This window comes from Scyliorhinus torazame, chromosome 3, assembly GCF_047496885.1.
Source record: "Scyliorhinus torazame isolate Kashiwa2021f chromosome 3, sScyTor2.1, whole genome shotgun sequence".
NCBI classification, from domain to species: Eukaryota; Metazoa; Chordata; class Chondrichthyes; order Carcharhiniformes; family Scyliorhinidae; genus Scyliorhinus; species Scyliorhinus torazame.
The window spans coordinates 177,678,185-177,695,142 of NC_092709.1; positions in this window are offsets into that span (position 1 = coordinate 177,678,185).

Here is a 16,958-nt window from a genome sequence, read left to right on the forward strand (position 1 = left end):
ATATAAAATTCCTCATGACCTTCAAGGAACGTGCCCTGGAGGTGTCGATGGTGGCCGAGGACAGAGCGGTCACCAATGCAGAGGTCAGTGCACGCCACAGAGGTGAGGATCCACCGGGCCCCACCCAGAGGACCTGTCACACGTGAGTTGTTATTGGCATACACACTGACCCATCCCTCCCACTGACTACATGTCCATTCTCCCACACGTCCTCCAGCGATGATACCGGCCCATCCGGGGTGGCTCCCTGCCCTGCCATGAGACCTCCTCGGAGGAGAGTTCCAAAGATGCCACCATCAACGCATTACAGCTGTCATCCCAATTGGAGGAGCTACAGAGGCTATGGGTGCAGGAGACGGTGCTCGCAATGCGTGACACCGAGGCCAACACTGCTACAGGGTGACCACAGTGGAGAGCCTGGTGCATGATGTCGGCAACATGAGTGAAGGTGTCCAGAGCGGGGTGCAGTCGGTGGCGGCCATGGCTGAGGGCCTCGGTAGACTGTCCGACTTGCTGGGTGACGTGACCCAGGCTGACCTTGATGAGGTGCTGCGGGACATGACCTACTCTCAGATGGGAATGGCTGAGAGTACGTCCCAATCACTGAGGAGCATTGCCGAGGGCATCAACACCATGCTGCAGACCTTGGGGAGCCACCAGGGCTGGCAGGGGCAGCTGGGGCCCATCCATCCTGAGTTGAACCCCAGGGCCCTATAGGTTCTGAGGAGAGTACAAGATGCTGGCTGCCCACCCGGACCCATCCCAGGGAGTGGGGATGGTGGAAACCAGCTCCCCGAGTTCCACCCTGTCTGATGGGGCCGCGTCTCAAAGTCATCACCTAGGACAGGATGGCATGGCTGTGCATGTGAGGACAACAAGTGAACCAGGGCCCTCCAACCCCAGAGCCCCTAGAGGCCGCCCATCAGTGGACGAGGTAATCATACAGCAAGCACGTGAGGATCACAGGGCACCGGGGAGTGGTGGAGAGGTTGGGGCATCACTATCGGGAGAGTGGCGTGTTGTTGGGCACCTGTAACACATTAAAAACCCTTCACCACAACCAGTGAACGACTCTGTCACTATCTTCCACAGTGTGGTGTTGTGTTCTGTGACCTTGTCTTTGCAATGATTCATACAGATTTGCAGTTGATTTAACTAGAATGATGATTTATTGATTAACACATGGAAAGGAAACAAACAAAATACTATACAGGCTAAGTTACTATTTGAGTTACATGGACTCTCCTGGAACTACCCTCTGTGTGACTGTCCTGTTGTATGCCTTACTAACAACTGGCGAGAGTTGGCTGTCACATGACTGATGTCTGACGCCATCAGCTGGTTGGAGGTCACATTGCTAACTCTCCACAATATTATTCACAGGCATATCACCACATGCGGGCCGATCTCCAAGCCCTTGGCCCATCTCTCCAGGCACCCCCCCCCCCCCACCCCCCCTCCTCTCCTGTGCACACAGCATGCAGCTGATGGGTGTGAGCGACCACATAGCAGACAGGCCGGGGTCAGACAATGGCATAGATTGAGGAGCACCAACGTCCAACTCTCTGCGGATCATCATCACCCCCCTGCCCTCGACAGTGACCCGTGGATGGTGGCGACACAGTCCCAGTACCCTGGATTGATGTTACACATACTCTAGGAGGGCGGGAAATTAGGTGGGGGGAAGGTAGCGATGTTGGACCAGGCCATGTCCCAAATGAAGCGGGTGAGTATGAAGGCTTCAGGCTTCCCTGGCCATCCGGGCTTGCGGGACCCTCACCACTGCCACCTGTCCTGCATCTCCAGGCTCGTCCTCCAGCCCTTGCTGGCCCGGCGCCTCCTCATCATCCTCGGCCGCCTCCTCCTCGGAGGTGGGTGATAAGAATCGACTATTTCCTGATAGGTCTGATAGGTAAAAGAAGCTATTTAGTGTAAATATTAAGCCCCAGTTTTAATACCCATTTCAAATTGAGGATTTCAACACTCATAACCTCAGGTCATGATAAAACACATAGCTTCAACAGGGACACAATAAGCCTGACACATGCATAAACTCATTGGAGATTAAAACAACATTTTTACTAAGCAAAGATGAAAAAGCTATTGTTCGAACAAACATATTTTCAAAGACAGTTTGACATTAAGACATGAGCTGTACCGGTAAACTGATCAAGGACGAAGCAGGCACCATAGCAACATGAAGGCACTATTGTTATTACTGTGGATAAAGTGAAGTCAGCAGAAAACCAGTAGAAACTAGTCTTGATAATAGTACAGAATCGCATTCCATAACATACACAAATATTCAAACATGAAACATTCAGAACTAATGTTGCACATTAAAGATTGACAGCTAACAGTCGAATCAAATACATTTGATTCTAACCCAAACCAATTAGGATGACATAGAGGTGTAATTAGATGGCTCAAGACAGATAGGATTTCCTATAAACGTGATGGTCCATACGGCCATCTTTATCCAGGCTCATTCTATACTTTGATCTAAACTATTCGCTGTCTCTATTTTTCATATTTTCACTTTTCCATTCTAACTCTTGAAGTAAATGCAAGCTGTTTTGCCGTAAGCAAGAACCCATTTCTGTATTATTTTGAAAGTTAAATTGAGTACAAGCTACTTCTCCTTAAGTCGTTTTGCTAGCTGGACTTTATTGAGAATGGATTTAAGTTTCTCCTAATTGTAATCAAATAGGGACAATAAAAATTTTTGTTTGCATCCGAGAAGTTTAACTCAAATTTCTACTGAGTTTTAGTGTCGCAAGACCTCACTAATTCCACATGATAGATCTCATCAGTGGGCATATGTTCCTCATCCCCAATCTCCAGCATGTCACCCCGCTGCTGTGCCAGGTTGTGGAGGACAGAGCAGACCACCTCAAAGTGGGTGACCCTCCGGACAGTGTACTGGAGTTCACCACCGGAGCGGTCGAGGCATCAGAACTGCATCTTGAGAAGCCTGATGCACCGTTTAATGACAGTCTGGTAGATCACTTGGGCCTTAATGTATCGGGTCTCCGCTTCAGTCTCCGGCCTCCATACTGGTGTCATTAGTCAGGTTCTCAGCAGATACCCCTTATCCCCAAAGAGCCAGCCACCCATCTTGGGCTGGCCCTTGAAGAGGCTAAGGATGTCTGACTGTCCCAAGATGAAGCTATCGTGCACACTCTCTCGGAAGAATGCGCACACATGCGTGATCTTCATGTGGTGGTCACATAGGAGCTGGATGTTCAGGGAGTGTTCCTGTTAACTTTACGCACTCCCAGATGACCCAGTGAGCGCAAGGCGACATGCATACAGTCTATCAGCCCTGGATCGTGGGGCATTCTGGTGATGGCACAGAATCCTGCTGTCCTGGCACCTTGTTGGGCTTGGTCTATGTTAAAGTTTATATAGTTCTCCACCTGGGCAAACAGGGCACCCATGACCCGGGGGATGCACTTGTAGGCTATGGCCTGCGGGATGGCAGACAGGTCTCCGCTCGAGCCCTGGAATGATCCTGAGGCATGAAAGCTCAGGGTTGCAGTGACCTTGACGGCCGCAGAGAGCGGATGTCTTCCTCCTCTTCCATGCGGTGCCAAGCCCGTGGGGATATGACACAGGTGCCGCACCATCTCCTTGTTCCGACTTACCCTCCTACTGCACACGCTGTCAGTTATTTGTTCAAAGGGCCAGCGACGCCTGTATGCCCTAGGCTATCACGGACCTTCTCCTCTGGATCTCACCCTGGCCTGATGGGTGGTCTCGACCTCAGGGTGAGGGGCGGGTCTCTGAACTTAGGCCGACGCTTTGAGCCTCTGCAGATGCTGCTGCTGCCGCCGTCTCCGACACCTGGCCGCACGGCCGAGCAGCAGCGGGGTCCAAAATGCCATCCATTGCGTTCAATATCTGTGAGGAACCGGGAGAGGACGTTAGACTGATAAACATCAGTGGTGCCCACCCCAGGATCCTGGGCGGCACGGTAGCACAGTGGTTAGCATTGTTGCTGCACAGCGCCAGGGTCCGAGGTTCGATTCCCGGCTTGGGTCACTGTGCGGAGTCTGCACATTCTCCCCGTGTCTGCGTGGGTTTCCTCCGGGTGCTCGGGTTTCCTCCCACAAGTTCCGAAAGACACGCTGTTAGGTGAACTGGACGTTCTGAATTCTCCCTCAGTGTAACCGAACAGGCGCTGAAGTGTGGTGACGAGGGGATTTTCGCAGTAACTTCATTACAGTGTTAACGTAAGCCTACTTGTGACAATAAAGGTCATTATTATTCCCTCACGCCTGGAAGGCCGCTGAATCACTGGAGGCGGGGCGGTTGGATGTGGGGTAATAATTGGTTTCTCGCCACACTACGGTGGGATCCCCATTTCGCCTACGGGAGCGTGCCGATTGCATCACAAACCTTTTGGCGTCTGGCACGATTCTCATGTTCGGCCTCTCCCGCTATTCACCGGCCTCATTTTGCTCGAGCGAGACCGCATCGGGGCTAGAGAATCGTGCCCCATGTTTGTAAAACTACTTGGGTCAGAGCTCCTGGCTTGTCCTGTGTTGGTGCGACTGGTGAATGGAGAGTCAAGGCTTGTCTAACTCGGCTCTTAGCCAAGGTAATAAGCTACAAAGCTGTATTTCAGGAGAGAAGAGGAAAAAGTATAGAAAGTATAAAGAAATAACTAAATGACTTCTGAACTAGTATTGGCTGTGACGCTCAACTTGAAGCCAGCATTTTGCTTTTGTTGCGAATTTTATGAATTCTGTTAAATAAAATTCCTCTCTATATTTGATATTCTAGATGACTTATGAGCAGGATTTGTGCATTTGCATTGAGAGTTGCAATCTATCTGAATGATCAATTTTTAGTGTAGGAGTACAGCAGACGTGGGTCAGCTTTTGACCCTCTCAATCTATTTGTTAGCCCCAAAGGGGATTGCCCAAGCATAATATCTAACAATAACAATTTTTCAATTTGAATTTTAGGCTTAGAAGCTTTCATCTTTCACAAACACCCTATCTAAATCTGTCATGTTTCTGTACTTTGTTTAGTGCTGCTGGCACACTGTCTGAAGTGATGGACTTAAACGAGATCTCAGAAATTCACTCCCAGTATATGCACCACGAAAAACCGCCTGACTTCTGAGCTCCGGCATCTCCTGGCAGTCATTGCCCACTGACTTTAATCTGGTGGTTGAACAGAAACAGGGGCCTACATATTAAAGGGTGGGATTTTTGAGCCAGCAGGTGGAATTCAGCTTCAATGCTGTGAGCAATGCTGCAAAAGAGGCTTCAGCCAAGGAGCAATCACTTGAGGAGTCGCAATATGAGGATGGGTACAGAGTGGCTTAAGAGTCGGGGTGATCGGAAGGCAAATGTAGGGGGGTCGAGGTGGTTTGCTGATCACTCGGGGGGCCAGGGAGGTGGGGGGGAGGGGAGGGGGGTGGCAGGTTTTTTCATGAACAAGGAAGCAAACCAGCTTGGGAGTCGGAGGGGAGGCAGTCCTGCTTCTCCTCACCCAAAAGAGGTGCTGGAAAGGCACTTATCTTTCCCGCACATCAATTATGCCTCTCCTTTTTAGGTTTCCCGATGCCCAAGAAACACTGCTGGCCAAAGTTAAATATAACTTCTACTGTAGCTGATGGACCACAATACCTCTCGGATGCCCAGTTCTAAGCTGCTAAATCTGTTCTGAATCTATCCTATTCAGCGGGGTGGTAGTGCCACAAAAGGCAATAGACGTTGCCTTCAGTGATGGCTGCTCCTACCAATAGTCATTTGTGAGCGGTATTTGGTGAAGACAAAATATTCGATTGTGTAGATTCTCATCTTTATGTCGAACTGTAGCTACTAATCGTGTTAGTGGGTGACAGATAGCCAGAACAACCTCATTATGGAGACTGGCTTCAAATCAATGCCTCTCTGAATGAATAAACAGTTGTGGACCATAGCGACAGGGTGAGCTAGAGCGTGGTGCCTCCCTTCACTCAAAACCTCCATAAATTTACTTTACTGTGACGTTGCAAGTAAGGACCAGCAAGTGAAATATGACTCGTGCCTTAAACCTGAATAAATGTAATTATAAGGGTATGGGCAGCATGGTGTGTAGCACTGTGGCTTCACAGCGCCAGGTTCCCAGGTTCGATTCCCGTCTTGGGTCACTGTCTGTGCGGAGTCTGCACGTTCTCCCCGTGTTTGCGTGGGTTTCCCGCGGGTGCTCCGGTTTCCTCCCACAAGTCCCGAAAGACATGCTGTTAGGTCATTTGGACATTCTGAATTCTCCCTCAGTGTACCTGAACAGGCGCCGGAATGTGGCGACCAGGGGCTTTTCACAGTAACTTCACTTCAGTGTTAATGTAAGCCTACTTGTGACAATAAAGATTATTTTTTTAAAAACTGGGAAACTAGTTTAAAAGATAGGGCAGTCGAGATGGAGTGGCAAACTATGGCCAGGATTTTACACCTGTGGTAAACCACTGTGTTCCTATATTAAGGGTTGTACGGTAGAACCTGCACTAGGCTCACAACTCCAGGAACCGTGCTTCTCCGTAAACATGTGCGGCTCCACAAGGCGGATCCGTTGGTGGAAAGGGTGCACCTGCTCCACACAAACCCACAGTACGCCTACGTGGCGTTCCCCGACGGCCGCCAGAATACCGTCTCCCTCAGGGACCTTGGCACCAGCATGTTCCACCCCCACACCACCCCCGTCATACCCGGCATGGCCCTCCCCTCCCCCGCCGCTCCCATCAACCCCCGTGGGACCGTCCATCCTCCCCCGTTGATGAAGAAGATTTCGGCACGCTTCCGGAGTCAACTTCGACCACGACAGCGCCAATATCGCCGAATGGCCTCCTTCTGCACTGTATGTTCTATGTATACGTATGTCACCACTTCGTCGATCTCAAAGAACCATCAAGACACCGGACCGGCTGAACCTCTGACCGGCCCGTCGGCTGATCAGAGACATTTTTTTTGCTGTTCTGTAAATATTAAAATTGCTAATTGTACATAGTTATCCACCACCCCCGCCGGACTCAATTTTAACAGGGGGTGAATGTGGTAAACCACTGTGTTCTGATATTAGATGTTGTACGGTAGAAGCTGCACTACAGGTTCACCTGGGGCCCCTGCATGCTAGCGGGTTATAAATATGCGTGGCCTCCAGCTCGCAGCCTTTTTGCCAGCTGCTGTGGGAGCCCACACATCTGATACTAATAAAGCCTCAGTTTGGATTCAACTTCGTCTCCAGTCAAATTGATCGTGCCTCACCACCCCGCCTTCCGACGTGCAACATAGCTGGCGGCAATGGAAAATGTCAGGAGATCACAAAAATCGGATTCATGTCATCGGAAAACCAGTTTGTGATCATCTGATCCACCCATCTATGGCGAGCCACATTTCCAGCTGCCTCATGTTTGGAACCTTGGGCACAAACCTCTGGTTTTGAAATTTAAGTGTCCCCGCCAGCGGGAAAACCGGAATGTTTCCTGCTGGCACTTGGAGCGCTGCAGAGGCGAGATTCACAGCATGCAAATGGGCTACCACACTGCCCATGTGAATCTGGCCTGATCCCCTCAGCGAGTGATTCACTGGGGTCAGGAATTACCTTGTTAGTTTGACAAGTTGGAGCAGCTTTTAAATGCTCCACTCACCACAGACTGTCATTCCAGCCAAGAAGATGGCTGCACAAAGACCAGCTCCAAGGATTTTGGATGCAGGACCAAATATTGGACACTGTTAAGGAGAGAGGGAGCACCCTCTTCCCCAGGGTGGGGCGAATACACCAGCCAGCAGTCATGAACCAAGCCTGGGATGAGGTGGCAGATGCTTTGGGTGCTGGCAACCTCACAGGAGGACCAGAAAGCAATGTAAGAAGAAGATGAACAACCTCCGAGCTGCTGGGGTGAGTACCCACCCATATGATCCTGGCTCTCCTCCCTGTCCCTAGTCATTGGCCCCAAGACCCTAATGTGTCCTAATAACACTCCTGAATGTCCCTCAGAACGCACCTCCAGGAATCCCCAACATGATCCCTACACTCCTTGAATAGGCGCCTTGCCTACATATGCCAACAGCTAAAACAACGCCCCCTCCCACCCATCCAAAACTGGCCTTCTGGCATGTAACAATGTCCTTTCTGTGGCCCCAAGGATAAAATAATCAAAGGAAGCATCAGAAGATGGGAAGGGGCATGCTGGAGCTACATATCTGCATCCCCTATCAACAGCGGATCATGGAACTCACGGGGGAGGCTGAGGAGTCGGCAATGGCTGACATGGAGTTTGGCATGTGCCGAGGAAGTGAGAGTATAATAGAACTTTAGCCAGGTATCTTATCTCTCGTGAGTCTTTCATCTCCCACAGCTCTTCCCTGGAGCTGACTCCTGGTCGTTGTATTGCAGGATCCCCACCAGATGAGGCAGGGCCGTCCAAGCTCCAAGTCCCCCATCCAACTCCTCAGAGAGGACACCAAATTCTCGGCATTGCATTCACCTACACCATCCACGAGCGCAGAGACAAACATCTCGGTGGGACATGTTAGCAGAGAGGCTCATGGGTCACCCTCTGGTGAACACCGCACACCTGCTGTAGCACAACAGGTGGAGACAGGAACTCCTAAGGGAACGGTCAATCAGAGGGCTGCCTGATTCAAGGGAACAGCTTCCTCCAAGACAGATGTCGTGCTTCTGGATAAGGCTATCCTTCACTGGTCCAGATGCACATTCTGAGCCAGAAGTTACAGGAGGGGGTGTCAGCAACATTCCAGCACCTGCCAGTCCAACTGCAGGAGTTTAATCTCCTTCTGGTACACGGCACATTGTTAGTGCACATTGGACCCATGCACATCCCATAGGCCCTCCACCCTCACCCAGACGTGACACGTAATGAAAGGCAGAATGTGACACAGCCTGGTATGACAGCATCCCCAGTTTATGACCTCAAACCTGGCTCAGAATTCCTCAGACAATGAGGAGCACCAGAACTAATCTCACAGCTAGTCATCATCATCCTCCATCCCACAGACTAGACTCGCTGACACTGCCAACCCAGGCCCATCACCCTGATGTGATGCTGAGATGATCCTTGGAGGGGGTGAGGGGGAGCCCTGGTTGTGGGAAGGGAGGTTTAATGGCAGCGGGGGAGGGAACAAGGTTATACGGAAAGGGGAGGTTGTAGGGTGATGGGATTGGATTGGATTGGATTGGATCTGTTTATTGTCACGTGTACCGAGGTACAGTGAAAAGTATTTTTCTGCAAGCAGCTCAACAGATCATTAAATACATGAGAAGAAAGGGGAATAAAAGAATATCCATAATCGGGCAACACAACATATACAATGTAACTACATAAGCACTGGCATCGGATGAAGCATACAGGGTGTAGTGTTAATGAAATCAGTCCATAAGAGGGTCATTTAGGAGTCTGGTGACAGTGGGGAAGAAGTTGTTTTTGAGTCTGTTCGTGCGTGTTTTCAGACTTCTGTATCTCCTGCCCGATGGAAGAAGTTGGAAGAGTGAGTAAGCCGGGTGGGAGGGATCTTCGATTATACTGCCTGCTTTCCCCAGGCAGCGGGAGGTGTAGATGGAGTCAATGGATGGGAGGCTGGTTCGTGTGATGGACTGTCATGACTCTCTGAAGTTTCTTGCGGTCCTGGGCCGAGCAGTTGCCATACCAGGCTGTGATGCAGCCCGATAGGATGCTTTCTATGGTGCATCTGTAAAAGTTGGTAAGAGTCAATGTGGACATGCCGAATTTCCTTAGTTTCCCGAGGAAGTATAGGCGCTGTTGTGCTTTCTTGATGGTAGCGTCGACGTGGGTGGACCAGGACAGATTTTTGGAGATGTGCACCCCTAGGAATTTGAAACTGCTAACCATCTCCACCTCGGCCCCGTTGATGCTGACAGGGGTGTGTACAGTACTTTGCTTTCTGAAGTCAATTAACAGCTCTTTAGTTTTGCTGGCATTGAGGGAGAGATTGTTGTCGCTACACCACTCCACTAGGTTCTCTATCTCCCTCCTGTATTCGGACTCATCGTTATTCGAGATCCGGCCCACTATGGTCGTATCGTTAGCAAACTTGTAGATGGAGTTGGAACCAAGTTTTGCCACACAGTCGTGTGTGTACAGGGAGTAGAAAGGGTGATGGGAAGGTGGCATGAAAGGGCAAGTGAAAGGTGGGCTGAAAGGGGAAGGGAAAGGGTAAAGGACAATTAGGGGAGGGAGGGTTTGGAAAGGACAGCAATAGATGTGCTTGAGAACAAGTGGCGCTGGAGCTTGCAGTCTATAGGCCTCCTTGTCGGCGAAGTGAGGGTTGATGAAGTTATCCCTAGTTTGACAACATGCATAACCCTTTTCCCCAGCATGTTGAGCCACCTCTGGGTCCTCGCCAAGGCTCCTCCTGGATGGCCTCCTGGTCCTCCTCATCTAATGAGGCCTGACATTCATCCTCATTCTCCATCATGTCGCCCCACCGCTGTACCTGGTTGTACATCACGCGGCTGGCCAGAACATTGCGTGAGAGTCTCTGGGTATTATATTGGAGAGCCACACCAAAATAGTCCAGGTCGATGATGCTCCTGGTTGCTGATTGGGCTTCGTTGTACCTGATCTCTGCCTCAATCTGAGGTCTCCTCCTCAATCTGGAGTCTCCGCACCGGCATCATGAGCCATAATCTAAGCGAGTAGGCTTTTTCACCCTCTAGCCAAGCCCTCACCTGTGGGAGCACCTCAAAGGCATTGGGAACCTCAAGAATGCGCCAGGATATATGCGTTGTCCACGTTGCCTGGATAGAGTGCAACTGGTGGTCACGCATCAACTGTACATTCAGGCAGTGGAACTCATTCCTGTCGATGAAGGGTACCCCTGTTTTGCCGCTGCTCAGAAGATGAAATGAATGCCATTGATATCCCCCTCTCCCTGGAGCATGGCAGCAAATCCTGCAGCCCAGGCATCCTGGTGGGCATTGTCCAGGTTAAATGTGGTGTAGTTCGATGCCCAGACGCAGAGAGCGCCGTGACATTGCGGATGCACCTGTGCATGCACATTTGTGACTTCCCGCACAGATCCCCCATCGAGCCCTAGAAGAACCCAGAGGCATAAAAGCTGAGGGCAGCCATTGACTTTACGGCTACCGTGAGCATATGTCTTTCTCCTACTCCTCATGGTGTAAGAATGGCACCACCTGGCACAAGTGTCATATGGTCTCCTTGGTGAGGCAGAGTCAGCGTCGCCACAAGTCGTCCAGCAGCTCTTTGAAGGATCAGTGTGACAATAGATGAGGGGCCTGATGTCGTGCTGCATGGTAGCATAGTGGTTAGCACTAAGGCTTCACAGCGCCAGGATCCCAGATTCCATTCCCGCTTGGGTCACTGCCTGTGCGGAGTCTGCATGTTCTCCCTGTGTCTGCGTGGGTTTCCTCCGGGTGCTCCGGTTTCCTCACACAGTTCAAAGATCTGCAGGTTAGATGGGGTTGCTGGGTTACGGGGATAAGGCGGAGGCTTGGGCTTAAGTAGGGTGCTCTTTCCAAGAACCGGTGCAAACTCGATGGGCCGAATAGCCTCCTTCTGCACTGTCAATTCTATGATTTTATGTGGAGCCACCTTTGTTCCTCCCCCTCGGCCTGACAGACAGCCAGCACTTGAGCCTCACCAGCTGGCCCCTGCTGTGGTGGGGTAGGCTTCTGTCGTGCAGGGTCTTGCCTGGCCCTGACACTCTAGCCACCTTGCATCCACAATGGCAGCAGCGGCCAGGTAGACAGCAAGCATCGCTGGCTGTGCTTCAAATTGCATACCTGTAGTGGGGGGGTGGGGGGGAATGGCGAGACGAAGAGAGATATTCAGTAAGGTCATGCTTTCCTTGACCATCCAATCCTCCAAATCCCATAATCATCCTTCACATGACTGCTGAGCTACCATCATCATTCTCTGCCCAGCACAGCGTTCATCAGTTGTTGGCCCCAACTGCTCTTGCATGATCACTTATACTTCTCACAGCCCCTACTGTACGTCCACAGCCTCTGGTCCATATAACTTCCTCCTTCATTCTCTGCTTGATGGTGACAATGGATGCCCCTGGCCATGGTCGCGAGGCTTAAGCCCTGGCTATGACTCCCTCGTCCACTGAGCTATGCTTGGGTATTGAGCCTGGGCTATAGCTGGGATCTCATTGCTGATGGACTGGGAGGCTATAGGGTAGCAGGATTCTGGGAAGGCACAGGTTCTCTGAGAGGTGAGGAGGGATGGCCAGTGGATGATCAGCATTGAACGTACTCCACCTTCCTAACAAATCGCAACACTCCTACCATCAGGGAAGCCATCAAACTGCATGTAATTTCAGCATCGACTTGCAGCCCCATCGTCATTCCACCATAACCAACCCTGGCCCCTTCTGGATCAAGTCATTGACACCCATCAATGACTTCCACCTGACCCTTGTTATGCAAGGTCTTTATGCTCACAATCCCTCCCTGCTGAATGGGGAGCCATTGCGCCACAAAAGGCTTTAGAGATAGGCTATGTGGTCCCTATCCTGGGCCTACCAGGGGAATCTAATTAGAGTGGCCTCATTGAGCCTTGTGCCTTCTGTCATGTGGGAGTATCTTTAAGAAATGGGTGTTTATAAATGGGTGTGTATATAGATATCTGTAGTGAGAGTACCTTTAAGAAATGGGTGTTTACTACTGCAGTGATATCAGAGAGTGGGTGGAGTTGGGCTGTCTGTCAGCTTTTTACTTTCATTTTAGGCTGTTTTCTGCAGGGTGTGTTTTAGTTTCGTTTTCAGTGTTGGAGCTGAAGCCAGACCAAGCAGGTGTACTGCTGTTCTCTCTGCCATCAAAAGACAATCTATTGATCATTTGGCGAATTCAGAATTATAAATGTTTTCAGCAATGACTTTAACCTGATGTGCTTCTGATAAATGTTTTGTTTTTAAGTTGTATGGAAGTTAAAAAGGAAAGCTGAAAGCATTACTTAGTGTTGTATTCTTTGGGGATTGTATTTGAATTAATGGTTGCTAAGATGTTCACTGTATGTTTCAAAAAAGGTTAACTTGAGTTCATAGAATAAACATTGTTTTGCTTTAAAAAATACTTTTTCATTTCTGCTGAGTGGGCCGTGTGCTCCCCATACCACAATCAATTAAAAGTTGTGGGTCAGGTGAACTCCATGATACACTTTGGGGTTCTCTAAACACTGGTCCATAACAAATTGGGGCCTCGTCCGGGATAAAAGTATATCTATTGGATTGGCTTAGTGAACTTAAAGACAGTGAGGGGTGTGCATATTGTGGGTGCTTTTCAGGTGTGGTATTTTAGTTTAAATGGGGAGTGTGTTGTGGGCAATGGCTTTTTTGAGGCTCTGGCATTTTTGGGGGTGGAGACGGTCACACGCAGTGCCTTACTGACAGAGACTAAAAGCAGACTGTTAGATTTGGCAAAAACATTGCAGTTAACATTACCTGACAAAATGTGAAAAGACAAGGTAATTATGGCAGTGGCTAAGCATTTAAAGTTGCCTGAGATACAGTTTGACTCATTGGAAATAGCAAAAATTAAACAAATGGAACATAAGAAAGAATTAAAGCAGCTTGAATACGAAAGCGAGAGAGAGGAACAAGAAAGAGAGAGAGAAGGAAAGAGAGAGGAAAAAGAGAGAGAAGCGAGGAAAACAGAAAGAATAGCAGAACAAGAAGAAACAGAAAGGGAGATACAGATCAGGGAAAAAGATAAAGGGAGAGAGTTTGAACTTCAAAAAATGGCCATGAAACATGACAGTCAGTTAAAATTATCATGTGTAAAGGGAAACGTACAGTTGGATGATAGCAATGAGGATAGTGGTAAAGAGCTTGGTGGGGATCTATTTAAATATGTCCAAGCATTGCTAAGGTTTGATGAGAAGGAGGTAGAAGCCTTTTTCATTTCATTTGAGAACAAAGAACAAAGAAATGTCCAGCACAGGAACAGGCCCTTCGGCCCTCCAAGCCCGTGCCAACCATGCTGCTTGACTAAACTACAATCTTCTACACTTCCTGGGTCCATATCCCTCTATTCCCATCCTATTCATGTATTTGTCAAGATGCCCGTTAAATGTCACTATCGTCCCTGCTTCCACCACCTCCTCCGGTAGCGAGTTACAGGCACCCACTACCTTCTGTGTAAAAAACTTGCCTCGTACATCTACTCTAAACCTTGCCCCTCTCACCTTAAACCTATGCCCCCTAGAGAAGGTAGCTAAACAAATGAAATGGCCACAGGAGACGTGGGTATTACTGATTCAAACAAAGCTGGCAGGTAGGGCTAGTGAAGTGTATGCATCACTATCAGAGGACGTATCTGAGTCGTATGAGGAGGTTTAAAAATCCATCTTAGGTGCATATGAATTAGTGTCTGAAGCCTACAGACAAAGGTTTAGAAATTTAAGGAAAGAATTTGGTCAAACATACATGGAGTTTGAAAGGATCAAACAGAGTAATTTTGATAGGTGGATAAGAGTCGTGAACACCGCCCAGTCCATCACACAAACCTGCCACCCATCCATTGACTCCATCTACACCTCCCGCTGCCTGGGGAAAGCGGGCAGTATAATCAAAGATCCCTCCCACCCGGCTTACTCACTCTTCCAACTTCTTCCATCGGGCAGGAGATACAGAAGTCTGAGAACACGCACGAACAGACTCAAAAACAGCTTCCTCCCCACTGTCACCAGACTCCTAAATGACCCTCTTATGGACTGATTTCATTAACACTACACCCTGTATGCTTCATCCGATGCCATTGCTAATGTAGTTACATTGTATGTGTTGTGTTGCCCGATTATGTATTTTCTTTTATTCCCTTTTCTTCTCATGTACTTAATGATCTGTTGAACTGCTCGCAGAAAAATACTTTTCACTGTACCTCGGTACACGTGACAATAAACAAATCCAATCCAGTCCAATCCAATCCAGTTACTTAAATTCTTCACGAAATATGGACTACCCACAGAAGTACAACCGGATCAAGGATCAAATTTTATCTCAAGGTTATTCAAAGAAGTTATGGATAGCTGAGGAATAAAACAACTTAAATCAACTGCGTACCATCGAGAATCACAGGGAGCATTAGACAGGTGGCATCAGACATTAAAGACAATGTTGAAGGCTTATTGTCAAGATTGTCCTGTGGATTGAGATAAAGGAATTCCATTCGTACTGTTTGCAATTAGAGATGCATGTAATGAGTCAACCAAATTTAGTCCTTTTGAACTAATTTTTGGTCATGAGATAAGAGGACCACTTAAAATGATTGAGGAAAAATTGGCGAGTAAGAAATCGGAAATTACATTATTGGATTACGTGTCAGATTTTAGGGAATGATTAAATAGAGCAGGTGAATTGGCGGGACAACATTTTAAAGTTGCACAAAATGTGATGAAACGCGTAGCGGAAAGATCTCCAAAGTTCGTAGTTTTGCCAGTGGAGATAAAGTTTTAGTGTTGGCACCAGTGGTAGGTGAACCTTTAAAAGCAAGGTTTTGTGGACCTTATCAGATTGAAAGGAAATTAAGTGAGGTGAATCATGTGGTAAAAACACCAGATAGAAGGAAGAATCACCTAGTGTGTCATGTGAATATGCTTAAAAGGTACTTTGAAAAGGAAGGAGAGAAAAAGGAGGAGGTTTTAATGATTCTAACTCAAAGTGACAAACCAAATCCAGATGACTGTGAATTTGACGTACCTCAAATTAAATTGGAAAACGAGGATGTTCTTAAAAATTGGGATAAATTGTTGAGTTACCTTCCAGAGGGAAAACAGACTGACCTAAAAGAGTTACTGATATCACATGGGCAAGTTTGTAAAGTTAAATTGGGACGTACTAAAATAGCTACACATGATGGAGAAATGTTGTTCCAATCAAACAACATCCATACAGACATAACCCTTTAAAATTGGCACAGGTTAACAAAGAGATTGAGAGAATGCTTAAAAATGTCATAATTGAAGTGGGTTCCAGCCAATGGGACTCACCCATAGTGATGGTACCTAAACCAGACGGTACCCAACGGTTGTGTGTGGACAATAGAAAGGTTACTGCAGTTACAAGGTCGGACTCTTATATTATCTCATGTTTGGAGGATTGCATTGAGAAAGTGGGACAATCAGTTCTTATTTCCAAACTGGATTTACTTAAACGTTACTGGCAGGTACCTTTATCCGAAAGGGCGAAGGAGGTTTCAGCTTTTGTGACTCCAGATAGTATATGCATTTGGCATGAAAAACGCACCAGCCATATTTCAATGGTTAACTATCAAAGTTGTTTCAGGATTATCCAATTGTGCGGTATACACGACGATCTGGTAATTTTCAGCCAGACATGGAAAGAACATTCAAAACATCTGATGGAGTTATTCGATCGACTTCAGGAGGCGGGTTTGGTGATAAACCTAGCCAAAAGTGAATTTGGAAAAGCCCAAGTCACTTTCCTTGGCCATACAATCGGACAAGGTCGAATGATCCCACGGGATGTGAAAACAAAAGTTATTAGGGAGTTTCCGATACCCTCGACACGACGGGAAATAATGCGATTTCTTGGTATGAGTGGACTTTACCGTAAATTTGTACCCAATTTTAGCAGTGTGGTCGCTCCACTGACGGTCTTGCTCAAGATGCGTAACAAATTCCAGTGGACAGCGGAGTGTCAACAGGCATTTGACGGCCTGAAGGCTGTGATAACCACTGCTCCTGTGTTAGCCATCCCAAATTATACAAAACCATTCAATGTGGTGGTTGATGCGAGTGATGTGGGTGTAGGTGCGGTGCTTCTACAAGACGACGACGAAGGGCTAGAGCGGCCTTTTGGTTATTTTTCAAAGAAATAGAATTCTCACCAAAAAAGGAGACTTTGAGTTTGGTGCTGGCTTTGCAACATTTTCACATTTCTGTGACCAGCAATCCGTCTGACACCGTTATATCCATTGATCATAATCCATTGAAG